This window comes from Schistocerca piceifrons, chromosome 1 (assembly GCF_021461385.2).
Source record: "Schistocerca piceifrons isolate TAMUIC-IGC-003096 chromosome 1, iqSchPice1.1, whole genome shotgun sequence".
NCBI lineage: Eukaryota > Metazoa > Arthropoda > Insecta > Orthoptera > Acrididae > Schistocerca > Schistocerca piceifrons.
In genome coordinates, this window is record NC_060138.1 from 747,642,804 (window position 1) to 747,656,868 (window position 14,065).

General features: G+C 43.7%; 1 protein-coding gene across 2 annotated transcripts in view; it reads right to left on the reverse strand.

The window, feature by feature from the left end:
• Positions 1-14,065, reverse strand: part of LOC124788270 — a 267,784-nt gene that overhangs the window by 92,966 nt on the left and 160,753 nt on the right. The window contains exon 1 of one of the 2 annotated variants that reach the window (XM_047255491.1): positions 3,943-4,049. The exons of the other annotated variant lie outside the window; for it this stretch is intronic. The gene's annotated coding sequence lies outside the window, so the exon portion shown is untranslated. Of the gene's footprint in view, positions 1-3,942; positions 4,050-14,065 lie in introns of those variants that run through there. 2 annotated transcript variants of the gene reach the window in all.

The window sequence follows — 14,065 nt, forward strand, 5'->3', positions numbered from 1 at the left end:
TTCCCAGTCCCCACATAACAAAAAATTCAAAGCAACTGCTTCCGCCGGTAAGGTCATGATAACCGGGTTCTGCGACTGTGAGGGTGCGATTCTCATTGATATGATGCCAAGAGGCTGTACTATTAATTCAGAGGCATATGTTAACATATAAACAAAACTCAAGACACGATTCTGTCGACTTCGGCGCCGCAGCAACCCAGGAGATGTTTTGCTGCAACACGACAACGCTGGATCCCACCCAAGTCTGAGGACTGATGAACACATCGCAAAACAGGGTTGGACAGCATTACCCCATCCACCCCATAGCCCTGACCTAGCGCCTCGGACTTCCACTTGTTTGCGCCATTAAAGGATGCCGTTCGTGGAAGACATTTTGAGGACGACGAGGAAGTGATTCACACAGTGGAGCACTGGCTCCGCCACCAGGACAAGAATTGGCACCGACAGGGCATAAACGCCATTGTTTCGTGCCGAAGAAAAGCCAAGAATGGTATGCAGATTACGTGGAAAAATAGGGTGTGCAGATAAAACACCGTTCTTTCGTGTGTGTAATTCTCGTTGTGTTCAATACAGAATTGTTGAAGAAAATAATGTAGTGCATTACTCTCTGGACAACCCTCGTAGAAAGAGTCTAGAAGAGTTTGAGCTCTGATCTTGTATTATGTATGAGACGTCGGTCCACTCCTACACGCTGCAAACGAAACAGCAATCGAAAAGTAGCAGGTTGAAGCCAATAGTCTGACAAAAAAAAAAAAAAAAAATAAATAAATAAATAAATAAAATAAAATAAATAAATAAATAAATAAAAAGAACTAAAAACGTATGATGTGGGACGGGCAAAATGGATCCTTCTTATACATTATTTTTCAAAGAGTAACGCAATAAAAGGCGAATTCTATGAGTGGTTTCTGGACCACCAGATTATAAATGCATGCGACGGGTCCTGCACAGCAAAGAAGAAAAACTTTCAAGAAGAAAATAGTGGTTTGGCATTGGCAAAAATGGAGAGAACTGAAGTTGGAATAACTCGAAAGTGCACCCTATTCAACAAAATTGACGCCCATGGCTTCCACTTATTATCACTTCTAATGAGCTTCTGTACGGCATCGTCTATTACTAACGCTCTCATTGAAGGGCCACAAAAAGCTGTATTCACAGCTGTTCTCTGCGCCTGGCTGATAGGTTATACATCATAAGGTAGTGTATTACTGGTAGCATAATTGGTAGGATCGTGGGTGAGCCACGGGTGGCACACGCTTTCCGATGGGAGGGTCTAGAGTGAGCCACTGGTGGTATACGCCGGCCTGAACGTATTAAAAACTTCATGACCACTCTACTATTACAGTAAACAATTTTTTTCATCAGTTAACACATTACTTTTTGTTTTTGAATAATGTTTTAGCAAAAACACAAACATTGAAATGTAAACACATACATGTTACATAAAATGCTGTACAGTCATTACTGCTGTACGTATTCTATTCTCGAAAAAAAAAGAATTAATAGTTTTTTCTTTTGTGAAGAAGGTCTGTTCTTAGGATCGTAGTCACTCAATCTTCGTAGAAGCCTAACTTCAGCTGGTGTTGCCACATTCTGTTATTCCATGTAGCCAGATGCTAATTCTAATGCCGCTGTTCCATCACTATCAGATTTCAAGGTGGTGCACTCCACCTACCCAGCCAGCGAGAACTAGAAAAACTACTTTCATCTCCTTCTTCTAAATCTTTTCGAAATAAAAGTGCGTTATCTCGAATCATCGGACAACATATGCACCTCCTTTAGCCCGCTTCAGTAAACCACAAAAAAGGGTTTCACAAGTCTTTTCGTAATCTGATTGTTTCAAGGCTTTACAAACCATGAATCTTTATGGATCTTTTTTTTAGAAAAAGAAAAATACACTTTGGTAGGATATCACTGCTCTAGAGTGGTTCTGTTTCCTCGCCATTTACAGTTACTTTGCCTGCGCCAAACTCTGCCCCTGCCGTTTCTAGTCTCACCACTGTCCAAACTTTTCAGTGCTAAAACTTTCGTCTCCAAAAAACAAATTTACTCATCTCTTTTGAAGAAACGGTTCTTATATTGGCGAAAAATAGCAATAACAATAAAAATAAGACTATATATACACACCGCACTGACTTTGAGCAGACACTGGATGACTGGCGGGAGTGAAACAACAATTGCTGCTGAAGCGGACAGAATTGTAAACAATATATGTGGCCGCATCTCGGTCGCTGATCACTTCCTTTCCTTACGTATTTTCGATTACATCCACGGTTTTCTTTTGATTTCTTTTAATGTACTAGTCATCCCACATACAACTCGAACTGAAGGGAGGCTCGGATTGCGGTAGTTACGAGGGTCGGTCAAAAAGTAATGCCTCCCATTTTTTTTCTACTTAAAGAATTTAAGTTAAGTGAAAAATTTGAATTTGGCGCCATTCCTCAAACCTTCTTCTGCAATCCACTGCAGTAGTAACTTTCTGTGTCAACAGGTGTCAGCACAGCAGAAGTTTGTAAGATGGCCGACATCGATGTTCGTTTGAGACAGCGTTGTGTGATTGAATTCTTGAATGCAGAAGGTGAAACGCCCATACGCATTCATGAAAGACTGAAGAAGGTGTATGGTGTTGTGACAGTGGATGTCAGCACTGTTAGACGATGGGTTCGTCGTTGTAAGGAAGCTGAAGGGCAAACACCGTTGACTGACGAAAAGCGGAGCGGCAGGCCGGTGAGTGCAGTGACTCCACACAACATTCAGCAAGTTGATGACATCATTCGTGGTGACCGTCGGGTGACTGCAGATGAAGTGTGTCGCATTATTTCTCTTAGTAAAGGCAGTGTGATCACGATTATTAAACAATTGGGGTACTCAAAAGTTTGTGCACGGTGGGTTCCAAGAATGTTAACCGATCAGAATAAAGAGGCAAGGAAAACAATAGCCTCCCAACACTTGCAGCGCTTCCGTTTGGAGGGAGATGAGTTGCTGAAAAAAATTGTGACCGGGGACGAAACATGGGTGCATTTTTTTGAACCCGAATCAAAGAGGCAGTCAATGGAGTGGCGTCACACAAGCTCGCCGAGGAAGAAAAAATTCAAAACTGTGCGATCGGCAGGGAAAGTTATGGCAACAGTTTTCTGGGATACAGAGGGTGTGATTCTGGTTGATTTTTTGGAGCAGGGATGCACAATAAATTCTGTTCAATACGTCACAACCCTCAACAAACTCAAAGCACGTCTTCAGCGAGTTCGCCCAACAAAATCAATGGCAGATGCTCTTCTTTTGCATGACAATGCAAGACCACACACCAGTCGTCACACCTCTGACGAGATTGTCAAAATTGGATGGGAAGTTTTGCCTCATCCCCCATACAGCCCTGACCTGGCACCATCAGACTTCCATCTGTTCGGGCCACTAAAAGAAGCTCATCGTGGGATTCATTTTGAAGATGAGGAGGCCGTCAAAACATCCGTGCGTCAATGGCTTAGGAAGCAGAGCTGTGATTTTTACCGTGCTGGGATACATGCCCTTGTTCAAAGATGGACCAAAACTGTAGAGATGGGCGGAAATTACATTGAAAAATGACAAAATGGTCCTCAATGTTGTGGTTTTCAACCTATGTAATTGCATTTAAATTTCCTGACAATTAAACGTAGAAAAAAAAATAGGAGGCATTACTTTTTGACTGACCCTCGTAGATTTTACTCTACTATGCATTGTTCACGAGTGGCTTGCGAATATTTATGTGGACATAGGTGCAGATTTGAGCCCACTGCGTTTCGCACTTGTCTGATGGAATCTAAATCGGAGGACGTTTGATATAGTGTTGAACTAAAAAGAAAATACATTGAAAACTAATCTTCACCGTGGAAAACATTTTTCATTACGAGGCAGACGAATTTCGCCCTTGACCTCATAAATACGTGTACAAACTGGTACACCAACATTCGGAGACGCCTCCCGCTTGCTTTGCCTACGACGTGCTGGGCGGCCGCCTTGTTTATTCCGCCGCTGGCGCGACGCACGCCGCGTGCCCACGCGGCGTCGGCGGCGGCGTCTACGTCCCACTTGTCGCGCGCGGCGCGGCCTACTTCTCACGCAGACACTTGGTCGGCAGCGGCCGGTGCTGCCATCTCGCGGCCGCCGAGTCACGCTCTACCTGCAATCTCTCCCGGCGTCTGTTGACACTACGATGCTGTGACACAAACTCCCGCTTTAGCACACAACGCGCAGACGCTGCGTCTGTAGAGATGATGTTTTACACGGGAGTTTCTATCATACCTTGTACCGGTTATTAATGTCGCCACTAATTTTAGAGGTAGTTACGTCTCCTCAAGACGTACTTCGCGAAGTTATATACGATACTGCAGTGCCTTTGATATTCCGAATTACGATGCAGTGTTCTTTCGGACATGCACTGCAATATCGTATTTATCCACCGACACCGGGCAAGCGACTCTCAAATAAAATGTCTCCTCTATACGGGAATACACATAATGGACCTACGAGTGCAGGTTGTAGGCACATGGTTCACTACATACGGAAGTTTGGGTCGGATAGCAACCGCTAGCGATAAACGGGAAATCCGGGTTTGAGTCCCGGTGCGGCACAAATTTTCATTGTCGGCATTGCACTGTACAGATGATAGTTGTCCACATTCGCAAGTGAGAATACATTTCATGTATTCTCGAAGTTATAGTGGGCCATGTGCCCTTTACCTAGAGCGCTCAACCATCCTATACAGTTATCTAACACAATAAAATATCATCGAATGAACCTCTACTGGCAACTAACTATCCAACGGAAAGCCCCAATAGCATAAAACTACAAACTGGCCGAACTTGGGGAATAAACCCCTCCACTATTTTGCACACCTACAAAGGATTGATCCAACCTAGTCTCTGCTACACAAATGTTGCATGGATCTCTGCCCCACCGAAGTTTTATAAGTCCCCTCCCCCCCCCCCCCCCCAAATTCTCGAATGCCCTGCTTTCCACCACATCCGTTTACCTTTCCCGACATGGATCCTCTACCGTCTCATGAAATTCCTATGCCTCACCACTCACATCGCCTATACTATTTATTAATTAGATTCCAATAACCCCATTGTCTCCCTTCTGATCATCAACCCTAGTATGCTGGTGCACCTTCACAAACACATTCCTCCATCCCTACACCTACGTGAACTTCATATCCTATCCCAATGCAACTTCAACCAACACGCACTCCCAGACAATGAGACCTGCCCTGATACTTATTCTCCTACCAACTATAATTCTCCACCACCTATCCCACTCCACATTAGGCCTTCTCTCTCCTTTTCCCTCTCTATCCATCCTCATCCCTTCCTTCTTATAACCACTACCCTACCCACACAACACGCTATTCCTTACCCATCTTTCCCACCGACTCTATTTCCCACCGTGTATCTCAACTCCTGCCAATCATCTGCATAGTTTCCATTTTTACCCATACCCCTCAACCCTACGAAACATACTCTCCTCTCTGTCAATACTTCTCACTCAATGCAGGTATTTCACTTTGTAAGTTAAGTGCAGTGCTTCAGTGTTTTTAAAATGTATACGTTTTTTTAACTGTCTTTGATTTTTAATTTAAAATAGAAACAGTCCCAAATTTTGTTTCTTATTCTCATCATAAGTTTTTTAGTCTGCTTGTCTGAAGAGCAAATTACTGCACCGGTGACAGACCACTCGCATATGGGGCGAGGAGCATGAAATAACAATAAAGAAAAAGCCTTACAGCGTTAAATAATAGTAGGCCTATTCATAAGCGATTAATTGGCCGACTTTGGAGATTAGACAGCTCCACTTTCCTCCACAAGTACAAAACCTTGATTCTGTTTATCCTCTCTTATGGTAATGCTGCATGGATATTTGCTCTACCAAAGTTCTACAAGTCCCTCCAAATCCTTGAATGTCGTGCACTCCAACTCGCTTTCCGCACCTGTTTACTTCCCCCACCCCCAAGTGCATCCTCTACTATCTCATTAAATTCCCATCACTTCCCACCCACATCGAAGACGTTTGCAGACTCTTCACCATCCGCAGACCAAATTTCACAACGTTTTTGTTACCCCTCTGATCACACATGCCAGTACGGCGTCGCATCAACACAAATATATCATCCATTTCCTACGCACACTCCGCATCCTATAGCAACGCATCTTCAATCGACTACCGCTCCCAGACAGTGAGATCCACCCCCGATATTTACCCTTCCCACCAATTATAGTAGCTCTTCACCATCTATCCCACTCCAAATAAGGGCTCTCCATTTCTCCCCAATTCTTTCCTCTTGATATCTCTGCCCTAACAAAACATGAAACTCGTCCTCACTTTCTGTCTTCCCACTATCTACCCCAACACCTATTGCCATCTCCATAGTTTCCTACCTAACAGTCTCCTATCTTTTTCTACCCACACCACTAAACCTTATAGAACACAGTTTCTCCTCGCTAAATACTTTTATCCCTATGCAGCTCCTTCGCTTTTAAGTGGGAGCGCAGTGCTGTTTCGTAGTAGAATGTCACCTTCCTGCCAATGTGTCTTTAAATGTACATATTTTTGTTTTTATCTTTTAGTTCTTTGATTTTTGTTAAAAAAAGACAACAGCCTTAATTTTTTATATAAATGTCAAACAAAATTATTCCTTGTTATAGTTTTTAAAACCATCTGTAAACTTTTAATCTTTCAATAGTATTTGTTATATTTAAGAATGAGATGTTGTTCTGCTGAAAACCTACCCTCCATCCAAATGGGGCAAGAGGTATGAGAAATCACAATAAAGAAAGAGAAGTAGCGTTCATAAACAGTGCACAGAAAAACTGCAGCACCCTTATATCTTGAATAGTTTGCGTAATTTTTTAATGAGAAAACTGTTGGCCACCTGTGTGATGGAGCTAGGCCCGCGTTCTCTCAGTGCGTTTTAATCATGTTATCACTCCTCCAAGGGTCTGGCTTGTACTGTGCACGCGTTGTCACTTTTCGGCAAGAGGGTTTCAGCATGGGATGTTGCCGTCGGAAATAGTGTCTATCACAGCGACGTCACTTGAACATTCATCCGCTGTTGTGAGAGCGAAACGCTGACATCTACCATGTATCGGTCGTCTGCAGTTACAAACACCAGCTCATGACCGCTACCTACAAATTATGGCTCACAGATAGCCCGAGGAGAATTCCACAAAACCGCGAACTGCCTTTTTAGAGGCAACTAGGAGAGTTGTGTCTACGCGAACGGGATACAACTGTCTCCTCACTATCAACTTGGCTTCCAGGAGACTTTTAACCAACAGCAGTACGAACCTTGATTTGTCTGGATTTGTCTGAACCGTGACGATCGTCATGGAAGGGTGTGGAGTCGGCAAGTGCCGATACACACCTCGGACACCAAGTCCTACGGATCATGTTTGGGCCAGCGTCATTATGCGGATGTCGGACACCTCTCATCCCTATTGCTGGGTTCTCCAAGAGCCACGGAACGCAGCCGTACATAGAAGAGCACCGATATACCTAGTACTCAGGCGCAACTGAGTTAAGGCTGGCCTCCAAAATACGGCACACAAGACAGAACCTATTTGCGTCACACAAATATTTCCGATGTGGGCATATCCAGATACAAGCCGACACACGGCGGCTGCACTCAAGTTAGTATAGACGTAGTAACAACAGTACCTCAAGATAACATCATGACCGTATCTAAAGTCCTCACCAAGAACAACAAAATTGGACGTTCTACAAGTGATTGTTGTTATCGTTCACTCTCTTCGCGACTAGACCACAATTAAAGACATATCAGTGCAAATGAGCATTGAATTACTGCCATGCATTATCTTCATACTAAAGTTAAGTATTATTAAGTTTCTGTTAACAAATTATTATAAATTGTTGCTAACATGTGTTTCCATCATTTTCCCATAGTTGTTGCCTAACCTTGTTTGACCCTGTGGCGAGGCTGTGCAGTTGCTACTTGCAGGCAAGCCATCTTATGAGATGGCAGCGACTACGTTCGGTGTTGGGGGTTTTTGTTCCTGCCACATTATAATGTATGACACCAAAAGTATTTGGTGAATACCACAGTTATAGAGGGTATTTTGAGGGGCGAGATCCTTCAACCTGTTGTGCAGCTGTAGAGTCAACATTTCGGCGATGGATTCGTCTTTCAAGTCGATAAACGTGGGAGCACATCGCACCCTCCTTGTGAACACGGTTCTCCAGTGGACAAGATTCAGCCGAATGGAATGGCCCCAATGTCTGTTGATATAAACCTGACTGAGCATATTTTGACTAAAGTTCAGTCTTGATCACATCATGTATGTTTTAATAATATAGGTAACCGGTTTCGGTTCTTTCTACAAAACCATCATCAGACCTGTGGATAAATTTTAAGAAATACTAGATACCAATATTTAAATAAAATGAAAGTGTCTAATGATGTCAAAATTTAACAAGATAAAATAAAATTAATTATACCCATGGCTCCCTTAGGATGGTAGGCGGAGCTCTCCTCGCTGCTATGCAGTCAACTGATGGTTATGAGTGCTGAGCACGAGCTTAAATATGCAGAGGCTCCGCCTACTTCCTGTCACACTACTTCACAACTGCCAATCAGCGTTCATAATATGACGCCATCGTCAAAGTATAAAAGTAGGAAATATACTAATAACATAAAATTGATTCATTTAAATGTCTGATTAACAGATAACTATCAGTGTTCATAATATGACGCCATCGTCAAAGTATAAAAGTAGGAAATATACTAATAACATAAAACTGATTCATTTAAATGTCTGATTAACAGATAACTCGTGCTCAGCACTCATAACCATCAGTTGACTGCGTAGCAGCGAGGAGAGCTCCGCCTACCATCCTAAGGGAGCCATGGGTATAATTAATTTTATTTTATCTTGTTAAATTTTGACATCATTAGACACTTTCATTTTATTTAAAGATTGGTATCAAGTATTTCTTAAAATTTATCCACAGGTCTGATGATGGTTTTGTAGAAAGAACCGAAACCGGTTACCTATATTATTAAAACATACATGATGTGATCAAGACTGAACTTTAGTCAAAATATAACAATTAACACTGCTTTCCAAAAATGTTTACCAAAACTGACTGAGCATGCTTCAGACCAATTCAATCCTGAGCGTGCGTAGTCGCAGGAATCCGTTTCACACACTGGTAACTACAAGAAGGCTGCAGCCGAAGAGCGGGGTTGGGTTGCCGAGCATCATCTCCAACACCTTGTGGAAAACATGCCAAGGCGTATTCAATAATGTTACAACACACGGCACTGAATCTCATCGGGCAATATATCTTCATTTCACGGATCTGCTCTTTCGAACACACAGCTTTTATTTTAGTTATTGAATCCTTTTTTGCCGGCCGTGATGGCAAAGCGGTTCTAGGCGCTATAGTCTGCAACCGCGTGACCGCTACGGTCGCAGGTTCGAATCCTGCCTCGGGCATGGATGTGTGTGATGTCCTTAGGTTAGTTACGTTTAAGTAGTTCTAAGTTCTAGGGGACTGATGACCTCAGAAGTTAAGTCCCATAGTGCTCAGAGCCATTTTGAATCCTTTTTGTTCAAATAAATGTTTCTTTTTTAGTTTCGTAATGCTTATTTTGACATTTCCTGCTCCCCCTGAAACTAAGAACACACATATCCCTAGATATGTAGGTGATGCAAAACATTTTTTTGAGTTGTTTACTTGGCGAGAGGTTCATGTGGTGTACGTCACACAAACACGGACCAGTATACCTCAGTATATGTCAAGTAAATCATTCACTGAATGATTAATAAATCTGGCGAAGTACAGTCATATGACAAAAATACCAGCGCCGATATGATCGATCATTGCGGTTGCATCATCCTCGATCTCCTAGACGGTCATTTCTATGATCGATCCCAGTAATGTGCAGTTCATCTGTCACGATAACAGGATACAAGATAGTAATGCGGCATATTGTAAACTATAGCTCCAGTGTTTGGATTTATTATCAAATAGACCTGACAGTAAACGACAAAAGAAAACGGAAGCGTCTCTAAGATATTAGCAGACCGGTGTAGCCTGTAAAGAAGTTCAGAGAGATGACTTAGACAAAATTTTTAGTTGGTGTGACTAATGGCAGCTTGCTCTAAATGTACAAAAATACAAGTTAATGCGAAAGAATACGAAAAACAGTCATATAACGTCCGAATACAGCATTACTGTGTGAAGCTTGGCACAGTCACTTCGATTAAATATCTGAGGAGCGATATGAAATGGAATGAGCACTTCAGGTTGGTAGTAGGGAAGGTGACTGCTCGACATCCTTTTGTTGGGAGAAGTTTGGGAAAGTATAGCCCATCCACGAAGGAGGCGGCGTATAGAACGCTAGTACGGCCCGTTCTTGAGTAATCTTCGAGTGTTTGGGAGTACTCTTCGAGTGTTTGGGATCCCCTCCAGGTCAGATTGAAGGCAGACTTAGAAGCGATTCAGAGACGGGCTGCTAGATTTTTACCGGTGGATTTAATCAGCACGCAAGTATTACGGAAATGCTTCGTGAACTCAAATGGGAATACTTGGAGGGAAGACGATGCTCCTGCCGCAAGGCAATATTGCGCAAATTTAGAGAACCGGTATTTGAGGCCGACTCCAGAATGATTCTACTGCCGCCAATGTATATTTCGCCAAAAGACCACGAAGATAAGATGCGGAAAATTAGGGCTCCTACGGAGGCTTTCCGACAGTCGTTTTTCCCTCGCTGTATTTGCTATTCGAACAGGAGAGGAAATGACTAGCAGTGGTACTAAGACTGGAGTGTGTATATAAATGTAGATGTAGAAGCTGGTCACCGTGCCTAGGGACGTTTCAGATGTTAGTGATATCGGTATTGATACCAAATATTCGATCATTTCACAGCATAGTAAAAAATACCAGAGTTACGGTATCTGACGTATCGAATGGTGCTAGGGAAAAGAGTAAACTTTCACTACTAATTAGTAAATATTAATGCATCGTCCGTCCAAAAAGTTCCGAGACTGATTTTATTTCTGGGGTATAAGCATCTCTAGCGTGGTAACTACGGAAATCTGTGGTAAGGACTATGGGAGCAAACTACTGATGTCATCGGTCCCTACAGTGCGGGTGGTCCCGGCGGAGGTTCGAGTCCTCCCTGGGGCATGGGTGTGTGTGTTTGTCCTTAGGATAATTTAGGGTAAGTAGTGTGTACGCTTAGGGACTGATGACTTTAGCAGTTAAGTCCCATAACATAATATTTCACATACACATCGGTCCCTAGGCTTACGCACTACTTAATCTAACATAAACTAACATACGCTAAGGACGACACACACATCCATGCCCGAGGCAGGACTCGAATCTCCGATGGGGGGAGCCGCGTGAACCGTGATAATACGCCTGAGACCACACGGCTACCGCGCGCGGCGCGGTAACTATGGTAGCAGCTTGAACTAACAACTGTAAACAACAGATGTGCGTTCGACCAGTTAGTTCAGTGCAGGCAGTGTTAAGTAGTAGATATGCTGCCGTTATGCGTCAACGTTGTTGTGTCACAAAAGCGCTGGAGCAACATCTTTAAAGCAAGTGTTCAGGACATTCTCCAGAATGTTTTCAAGAAGGGAGAAGTATGTGAAAAGTTTGTCCCGCACACCTTGACTTCCGAACAAAAACAACGACGCATAGACACCTACCGCGACTTGCTTGAAATGCAAAATTCGGACAATTCTTTTTTAGAAAGAAATGGTCACATGTGACGAAACTTTGTGTTATCAATACGAACATACCACAAGTTGGCAAACAACTGAAACTTACATGAGAGGTCAATGCAACCTAAACGATACTCAACGCAATATGACGTATGAGTAGAACTTTTCCGACAGTTTCACTTTCTGTGCGTCGTTCTCAAGTGAGAGGAGACTACGAAGAATACCTGAATCATGAAAACCATCGTCTTAACTTTTCTCAGTTTTTTTTTATTAATCCAGTCTCAAACTTTCTGAACTGACGGGATATGTCTGAAGTAACCACAGCCTATAGTGAACAATATTTTTGCAATATATTGCAATAATGTTAAGTGTGTACCTAGGTAAAGGAAGGTGTTAATAACTTCATAAAAATGTATTCTTCAAGAAACTTTTCATCTCCTGGGTGACTAAAGGACCAGAAATCTGAGAATCCCCTTTCCTATGCATAGTAGCTGAAGGGAGATCCCTTCTTCACTAGGAACTCAGCTAAAGGAGAATCGCAGCATTTCGCAAATCGTGCATGCTGAGGGCGCTGGACAAAGGCTGGACTGATCAGAAGTGAATTCTGTGCAAAGGCTTCTGGTATCTGTGTAGAGTACTGACGGGTGTTTCGAATTACTGGGACAATGAAGAAAGAAAAATCTTTAGGAACTAGCGTTCTTGTAGCTGTTAAAAAAAATCATATGGAAACTATCAGAAAAACTGCTCCGTCCATGCTTGAGCGCTAGTTATAACAACTATTCTGATTCACGCTACCGTTGCTGTAACTACTGTACATCGAAAGTTAGAGAAACCCTAAACCATAAAAGAAAGAAGAAAAAGAATTTCGACAAGTCACGTAAGGTAAGTTCAAAGGGAAACGAAGAAATTAATTCAAGATGCGAAGACAAGGTGGAATTTAACTTATTATGAGTTCAAAAGATTCCTATAAAAGAAATTGGTGAGCACCGGTTTGCTGATTTGTGCGTCAATCGCGTAAATCTCATCAGCTGCTGAGTATTTTACAGTATCGAAAATAATTCCAGTCAGGATATATTTCACTGCACACCCGAGTAGTCTGAGCCGAAACAACCACGACACAGCAGGCGCGCGCCTCTACTATGAGCCGGCGGTCCGGAAAAAGTGTTTCCCGCGGTGCGGCTGCGAGGCTGGCGAACATCTGCGCGGGCAGAACAGAACGGTACCGCCGAGTCGCGGGGCGGCTGCCTAACGGGAAGAGCCGCTTTCCTGCCGCCTCGCCCGGAATGCCCGAGCGGATAACTTTCCTCCGGACGCGGGCAGCACTGCAGATGGACGCCGACAGCAGTCCGCGTCCTGCGTGAGCTCACTTCGCGGCAAACTACAGCTGCCACGCGGGAAACGCGAGCCCGCCTAACATAATGGTGACACCCCGGGGTGTGTGCGGACGAGAGCTGTAAGAACAGCCTGCTGGGATGAACAGACTAATCACCAGCAGATCCAGCCTGTCACAGGTGTAAAGAAAGCAAAAGAAAGCCAATCTTCGAGTTCCGTTCATACGAGGCAATCGGGACCTATTGACCACCGTGTCAGCCTCTGCCAATAGCGTCACTTGCACGCGCAATAAGGGGCATGGGATCAGTGCACCGTTCTCGCAGTCATTGTCGAGTTTATAACGTTGGACCCACAACTTTTCAATGAAGTAACTCCTCAGCTGGCCTCACGAGGCTGGAGGCAGCCCTACAGTTCTCAAACCATGGAAAAGTCCCCGGCGGTCTCTAGAACCGATACCGAGTCCTATGCATATCAGCCAAATACGCTGAAGACTGAGCTACGGAGGTGGACAGGGGTTTGAAAATCGGGTGAAAAGTCTGGCGCTCAGGATGCTCCAGAAGTAGAAAGAAGATACAAACGTGTGTGGCAAGAACTTAGAAAATCGGCCGTGCCCTTTCAGAGGAAGCATCCCGGCATTTGAATGGAGCGATTTATACGGAAATCACGGAAAACCCAAATCTGGATGACCGGACGCGGGTTTGAACCGTCGTCCTCCCGAATGAGAGTCCAGTGTGCTACCCAATGCGTCATCTCGCTCGGTACGTCATTTGGGGATAACTGGGGACATGTTACACGGGCGTGACTGTTGGTCTGGTACAAGAAATAACTTCATGGCCCGGTAGCTAGGTCGGCAAGTGGTATTTCGTGAGTGAAACCTACGTTACGCTGTCATTCGAACTGTTATCTTGCATTTTTAGTCCTGGACATTGATTTTGGAACGCTGATTGTGTCTTTAAGAAGACTCTGGCTTTGTTCACAGGTATTGATTTGGGCTCAGGTTACAC